Here is an 8,614-nt window from a genome sequence, read left to right as displayed (position 1 = left end):
TCAATCTGTCCTAGATTCATTTCATTAAGACAGAATGAACTAGTTAACATTGCCAAAATGAAGTTCATGTAAGGCAACAGGCCCAGGGATTTTTCTGACCAGCTGTCTCTTTAATAAGGATATGTTTTCCATCACTGTGGCTAAAACAAAAATACAGAAAATAAGACAGAATTTATCCACAGTTGAAAGGTGAAATTTATTAACAGTTGAAACCAGAAAACTCTTTTACCTTGCTGGTGGGAGAGTGAATTGGTACAATCACGTGGAAAAATTAAGTGGGAAGTTCTTAGTTAAACAAACCAATGTTTATGACTCAGCAATTCCGGTCCTACATTTCAGTTCAGTTCAGTTCAGTCACTCAGTTGAGTCTGACTCTTTGCGACCCCATGAATCGCAGCACGCCAGGCCTCCCTGTCCATCACCAACTCCCGGAGTTCACCCAAACTCATGCGCATCAAGTCGGTGATGCCATCCAGCCATCTCATCCTCTGTCATCCCATTCTCCTCCTGCCCCCAATCCCTCCCAGCATCAGGGTCTTTTCCACTGAGTCAACTCTTCACATGAAGTGGCCAAAATATTGGAGTTTCAGCCTCAGAATCAGTCCTTCCAATACATGGGCCAAAAAAAGTGTACATATAGTCACCAAAAAATGTGCCCAATAATGTGCATAGCCGCACTTTTCAAAATTATCCAAACTAGAAATTACCCAAGTAGCTTCTATCTACAGAATACATTCATAAATTGTGGTAGAGTCATCTAACGGGGGGAGAAGGCAATGGCACCCCACTCCAGTACTCTTGCCTGGAAAATCCCATGGATGGAGGAGCCTGGTGGGCTGCAGTCCATGGGGTTGCTAAGAGTTGGACACGACTGAGCAACTTCACTTTCACTTTTCACTTTCATGCATTGGAGAAGGAAATGGCAACCCACTCCAGTGTTCTTGCCTGGAGAATCCCATGGACGGGGAAGCCTGGTGGGCTTCCATCTACGGGTTTGCACAGAGTCGGACACGACTGAAGCAGCTTAGCAGCAGCATCTGATGGGACACTATAGCAATGGACAATGAAGATGAATGAAATAAACTACACACAACTTGATTATTCTTTCAAATAGAACATGGATAAGTCTTGAGAGTATGATATGCTACAAAAGAAGTCAAGCACAAAAGGGCACATGTTGTTTGATTCCTTTAACGTACAAGCCCAAAGCAAATGATGGCACCAGAAGTTAGGATAAAGGTCACTCTTGGAACATAGAGATTGGAGATGTGAGAGCCTGAGGGGCTCTGGAATGCTGTCAGTGTTCAGTCTGGAAAAATTCACTGTGTTAAACTTATATTTTGTGTACTTTTATGTATGGATGTTACATCTTAATAAAAATTCCTCATTAGATTTGCATTTGCTGTATAGAGCAAGAAGCTGTGGGGAAAAGAAGTGAGTACTTAACTTTCTTTAAGTAGACTAAATAGTTTATGCAAATCTTAACTAAAAAACAAGCAACGACTTTCTATACATAGACTAGTCTGAGTTTATATCTATCTTGCCCATTAGTCTGGGGAAAACACCCCCTTTGATTCTTATTTCAAACCCAAAGCAATTATTGCTTCTACTGCAAAGAACAGTTTTCATGTCACTTGGCTTCATTTCCCAATTTTCAGAAATATGTAGAGTAAGAATATTGCTAACCAAAGAGATATCATCTTGTAAATCACTTCACTGCCTGCAGCAATTTTGACTTTGGAAAGTCTTTTCACATGATACTATTCCCTGGCCCACAGAGGCTCAATGAAGTGCCTTGCCAATAAATATTTGAATGGGAGTGACTCCTCTGAGTACGTGTTGAAGGCTTTTGAAAATGCTCCAGACACTAAGCTAAGCAAGTACTGCTAAGATGACAGGTGAAGTTTTGCCCTCCAGCAGTGTTAAACTCACTTCCCAAGGTGCTGAATTTTAAAACTTGGTAAACTTTTACAAACTGCACACCACCAGCGTTCCAGAGCCCCTCAGCTTTTAATGCTCCCTTGCAGTCTTTACTTTGCTCCTATTTTTCTAGTTTTCTAAGGTAAATACCACTTCAGTGTTCTTGCCTCCCATGAACTGTATGAAAAGGCAAAACGATAGGATACTGAAAGATGAACTCCCCAGGTCAGTAAGCGCCCAATATACTACAGGAGAACAGTGGAGAAATAACTCCAGAAAGAATGACAACATGGAGCCAAAGCAAAAACAACACTCAGTTGTGGATGTGACTGGTGATGCAAGTGAAGTCTGATGAGGTAAAAACAATATTGCATAGGAACCTGGAGTGTTAAGTCCATGAGCAAGCTAAATTGGAAGTGGTCAACAGTGATGGCAAGTGTGAACCAGTACATTTTAGGAAACAGTGAACTAAAATGGACTGGAATGGGTAAATTTAACTCAGATGACCATTATGTCTACTACTGTAGGCAGGAATCCCTTAGAAGAAATGGATTAGTCCTCATAGTTAACAAAAGAGTCTGAAATGTAGCACTTGGGTCCAGTCTCAAAAACGACACAATGATCTCTGTTCGTTTCCAAGGCAAATCATTCAATATCACGGTAATCCAAGCCTATGCCCAACCAGTAATACTGAAGAAGCTGAAGTTGAACGGTTCTATGAAGACCTGCAAAACCTTCTAGAACTAACACCCCAAAAAGATGTCCTTTCATTATAGGGGACTGGTATAAAAAATAAGAAGTCAAGAGCTACCTGGAGTAACAGGCAAATTTGGCCTTGGAGTACAAAACGAAGCAGGTCAAAGAGTACCAGAGTTTTGCAAAGAGAATGCACTGGTCATAGCAAACATCCTCTTCCAACAACACAAGAGAAGACTCTAAACATGGACTTTACCATTGTCAGTACTGAAATCAGACTGATTATATTCTTTTCAGCCAAAGTTGGAGAAGCTCTATACAGTCAGCAAAAACAATACTGGGAGCTGACTGTGGCTCAGATCATGAACTCCATATTGCTAAATTCAGACTTAAACTGAAGAAAGTAGGGAAAACCACTAGACCATTCAGGTATGACCTAAATCAAATCTCTTACAATTATGTCGTGGAAATGACAAATAGATTCAAGGAATTAGATCTGATAACAGTGCCTGAAGAACCATGAACGGAGTTTCGTGACATTGTACAGGAAGCAGTAATCAAGACCATCTCCAAGAAAAAAAAATACAAAAAAGGAAAAATGGTTGTCTGAGAGGCCTTACAAATAGCTGAGAAAAGAAGAGAAGTGAAAGGCAAAGGAGAAAAGGAAAGATACGCCCATTTGGATGCAGAGTTCCAAAGAATAGCAAGGAGAGATAAGAAAGCCTTCCTCAGTGATCAATGCAAAGAAACAGAGGAAAACAATAGAATGGGAAAGACTAGAGATCTCTTCAAGAAAATTAGAGATACCAAGGGAACATTTCATGCAATGATGGGGCACAATAAAGGACAGAAATGGTATGGACCTAACAGAAGCAGAAGATATTAAGAAGAGGTGACAAGAATACACAGAAGAACTATATCAAAAAGATCGTCATGACCCAGATAACCACGATGGTCTGATCACTCACCTAGAGCCAGACATCCTGGAATGTGAAGTCAAGTGGGCCTTAGAAAGCATCACTATGAACAAAGCTAGTGGAGGTGATGGAATTCCAGTTGAGCTATTTCAAATCCTAAAAAATAATGCTGTGAAAGTGTTGCACTCAATAAATCAGCAAATTTGGAAAACTCAGCAGTGTCCATGGGACTGGAAAAGGTCAGTTTTCATTCCAATCCTAAAGAAAGGCAATGCCAAAGAACGCTCAAACTACTGCACAATTGCACTCATCTCACACACTAGCAAAATAATGTTCAAAACCCTCAAAGCCAGGCTTCAGCAGTATATGAACCATGAACTTCCAGATGTTCCAGCTGGTTTTAGCAAAGGCAGAGGAACCAGAGATCAAATTGCCAACAACCATTGGATGATTGAAAAGCACGAGAGTTCCAGAAAAACATCTACTTCTGCTATATTGACTACGACAAAGCCTTTGACTGTGTAAATCACAACAAAGTATGGAAAATTCTTAAAGAGATGGGAATACCAGACCATCTGACCTGCCTCCTTAGAAATCTGTATGCAGGTCAGGAAGCAGCAGTTAGAACTGGACATGGAACAATGGACTGGTTCCAAATAGGGAAAGGAGTATGTCAAGGCTGTATATTTCACCCTGCTTATTTAAGTTATATGCAGAGTACATCATGAGAAATGCTGGGCTGGAAGAAGCACAAGCTGGAATCAAGATTGCTGGGCAAAATATCAATAACCTCAGATATGTAGATGACACCACCCTTATGGCAGAAAACATCCTTATGGCAGAAAGCAAAGAACTAAAGAGCCTCTTGATGAAAGTGAAAGAGGAGAGAGAAAAAGTTGACTTAAAACTCAACATTCAGAAAACTAAGCATGACATCTGGTCCCATCACTTCATGGCAAATAGATGGGGAAACAATGGAAACAGTGCGAGACTTTATTTTTCTGGGCTCTAAAATCACTGCAGATGGTGACTGCAGCCATGAAATTAAAAGACACTTCCTCTTTGGAAGAAAAGCTATGACCAACCTAGACATCATATTAACAAGCAGAGACAGTTTGCCAACAAAGGTCCATCTAGTCAAACTATGGTTTTTCTAGTAGTCATGTATGGATGTGAGAGTTGGACTATAAAGAAAGCTGAGCACCAAAGAACTGATGCTTTCAAACTGTGGTGTTGGAGAATATGCTTGAGAATCTCTTAGACTGCAAGGAGATCAAACCAGTCAATCCTAAAAGAAATCAGTCCTGAATATTCATTAGAAGTACTGAGGCAGAAGCTGAAGCTCCAATACTTTGGTCACCTGATGCGAAGAACTGACTCATTTGAAAAGGCCTTGATGCTGGGAAAGACTTAAGGCTGGAGAAGGGGATGACGGAAGATGAGATGGTTGTATGGCATCACTGACTTGATGGACATGAGTTTGAGTAAGCTCTGAGAATTGATGATGGACAGAGAAGCCTGGTGTGCTGCAACCCTTGGGGTCGCAAAAAGACACGACTGAGTGAATGAACTGAACTAAAGGTAAATCCAAAGTAATCAGAAGAAAAGAAATAAAAATTAGAGCAGAAACCAGTGGAATCAAACAAAAGACTTTACTAGAGAGAAAATAAATGGCACCAAAATCATTTTTATTGAAAAGATCAATAAAAATGATAAATATCTAGCTAGGTTAACTTAAAAAAAAGAGAGAGAAAGCACAAGTTACAGATCCTATAGAAATTGTGGTTGGGTATAGGAAGTAGATAGAGAGTCAGAGAATTGTTCTCGTCCACAAGGAGAAAAGAGAGGAAGGAATTGCCTAGGGACAATCTAGTTTTAGGCTGAAGCAGTAGAGGACAGGACACCATTTTATAGCATTCAAGGAGCAGGGTGTGAAAAGCTCACAGACATTTCTTGAATCTGTTGGCACCAAGGTGAGGTTTCGAGCATCATCAACTTTCTGGCTTCAACCAATCTAGGGTCTATATTCTCACGGTCAGCAGTTTTCATCTGGTGGAGGGGTCTGCTTCCTGTAAAAACAATGAAGGAATGTGTGTCAAGCCTTTATCTCTATCTTTCCGGAAACTAGGAGTTCAGCAATTCTGCTATGTGGCAGAATCATAGTCTAAATTGTTACGAGTTCCCTAGCCCAACAGCTATTCTTTATTTCTACATCTTCATATTTCCCAATCATTAACTCTTGAATCAGCATTTTACTTTAAAAGACAAGGACACACGGCCTTGTACACAGTTTCATGGTGAAGTTAATGACATGGTCAGCTGCCTGTCTTTATTTATGTGTGTTGGCAAGATGAAGAGGTCAGAGTGGGAGAAACGCTGACTTTTTGGAGCACGTTTGAGATGTTACTTTTGAAAGTTTCTTAAGTGCTAGGATGCACTTTGACAGTGGTCCTGCAGAGAGAAGGGAAGGGTGGCTAATAATATCCAGCTGGGGTCTCATGCCATAAAAATGTGAGTTAAAAAAAAAAGAACTAAGGGTATATTTGATGAGATCTGGATATTATAGCTTAAAGAAGAGTAAGAGAATTGAACAGATTTTCAGACTGAGGAGATGTAGGCAACAAGATTGATATCAAAACAGGAGCAGAAATGTGAGAAATACCATGCATACTAGAAAGTTTCAGATACTTCCTTTGCTAAAGCATTCCTGGCTCCTCTACTAGATTCATTATTTAATCATTAATTCGTTCCTATATTCACTAAACAACCATTTATCGATTGTCTGCTATGTGCCTCAAACAGTGCTGAACACTAGGGGTATGATGGAAGCCAAGCAGACTTTTGGTCCTGCATTTGTAGAGCTTGCACAGAGTTGGGAAGATCACTGATAAGATAATGAATAAAATTGGTATTGAGTCAGGGATGGAGGACTGATCAAGAGTGTATCAAATGAATATAGACCAGTGCAGGACCCTTAGAAATGTCAATATCAAGTCTGGAAAAGATAAAATTATACTTATTTATTTAAATGCATTTAAAAACATCAGAAAGATTTTAAGTAAAATGAACATTTTAGAACTTGGTCATCACACTTAGCTGGAAAATTCATTCATGCAACATGCTTTCATCCACAGGGGTAGAGATAAAGGCAACAGTATTGCATGTATGTGTGCAGTTTATGGTTGATGGGACTTGATTTAACATTGGATTAAGGCAACCTATTCTCTGTAAATACCTGGAAGGATAGAAAAAGACCTATAAACTTCATGATTTTTGTTTTGACTTTCCCACTATTAAACATGTGTATCATAAAGAATCAGTTGTCTATACCCTGCTTTTATCCTTATCTGAAGTGGAAATCAATGATGCCATCACAGGGCATTTATTTTTATAGCCTATTAAGCTGTAAAGCAACACCATTTAACTATTTCTGACTTAAGGTGTACACTGTACCATGCATTTTTGTTTGTTTAGAGTATGAAGCTTGGCATTTATGGGGATGACCTGTGTGAATCTGAAACATCAAATTGTGTATCCACATATCTAGAGGCCTGGAAGTATCTGTAGATTTTAGACTCTAATTTAATTATTTAAATAGTAAATTCCTCAAAGACCCCTGCTGCCTCTCAAAATGGTTCTGATTTCTTACCTTGTTATGTAGGTTGATATCAAGGCAAATTGGAAGTGGTCAAACAGGAGATGGCAAGAGTGAACATCGACATCCTAGGAATCAGTGAGCTAAAATGGACTAGAATGGGTGAATTTAACTCAGATGACCATTATATCTACTACTGTAGGCAGGAATCCCTTAGAAGAAATGGAGTAGCCATCATAGTCAACAAAAGAGTACGAAATGATGTACTTGGATGCAGTCTCAAAAACAGAATGGTCTCCGTTCATTTCCAAGGCAAACCATTCAATATCACGGTGATCCAAGCCTATGCCCCAACGAGTAACACTAAAGAAGCTGAAGTTGAATGGTTCTATGAAGATCTACAAGACCTTTTAGAACTAACACCAAAAAAGATGTCCTTTTCATTATAGGGGACTGGACTGCAAAAGTAGGAAGTCAAGAGCTACCTGGAGTAACAGGCAAATTTGGCCTTGGAGTATGTAATGAAGCAGGGCAAAGGCTAATAGAGTTTTGCCAGGGAACGCACTGGTCATAGCAAACACCCTCTTCCAACAACATAAGAGAAGACTCTACACATGGACATCACCAGACGGTCAACACCGAAATCAGACTGATTATATTCTTTGTAGCCAAAGATGGAGAAGCTCTATACAGTCAGCAAAAACAAGACCAGGAGCTGACTGTGGCTCAGATCATGAACTCCTTATTGCCAAATTCAGACTTAAATTGAAGAAAGTAGGGAAAACCACTAGACCATTCAGGTATGACCTAATCAAATCCCTTGTGAGTATACAGTGGAGGTGAGAAATAGATTTAAGGGACTAGATCTGATAGACAGAGTGCCGGATGAACTATGGATGGAGGTTCATGACATTGTACAGGAGACAGGAACCAAGATCATACCCATGAAAAAGAAATGCAAAAAGCAAAATGGCTGTCTGGGGAGGCCTTACGAATAGCTGTGAAAAGAAGAGAAGCCAAAGGCAAAGGAGAAAAGGAAAGATATGCCCATTTGAATAGAGTTCCAAAGAATAGCAAGAAGAGATAAGAAAGCCTTCCTCAGCAATCAATGCAAAGAAATAGAGGAAAACAACAGAATGGGAAAGACTAGAGATCTCTTCAAGAAAATTAGAGATACCAAGGAAACATTTCATGCAAAGATGGGCTCGATAAAGGACAGAAATGGTATGGACCTAACAGAAGCAGAAGATATTAAGAAGAGGTGGCAAGAATACACAGAAGGATTGTACAAAAAAGATCTTTAGACGAAGAAAATCACGGTGGTGTGATCACTCACCTAGAGCCAGACATCCTGGAATGTGAAGTCAAGTGAGCCTTAGAAAGCCTCATTATGAACAAAGCTAGTGGAGGTGATGGAATTCCAGTGGAGCTATTTCAAATTCTGAAAGATGATGCTGTGAAAGTGCTGCATTCAATATGCCAGCAA

Source organism: Budorcas taxicolor, chromosome 8, assembly GCF_023091745.1.
Source record: "Budorcas taxicolor isolate Tak-1 chromosome 8, Takin1.1, whole genome shotgun sequence".
Taxonomy (NCBI): domain Eukaryota; kingdom Metazoa; phylum Chordata; class Mammalia; order Artiodactyla; family Bovidae; genus Budorcas; species Budorcas taxicolor.
The sequence above is the reverse complement of the archived record's forward strand: the minus strand, read 5'-3'. Positions refer to the sequence as shown.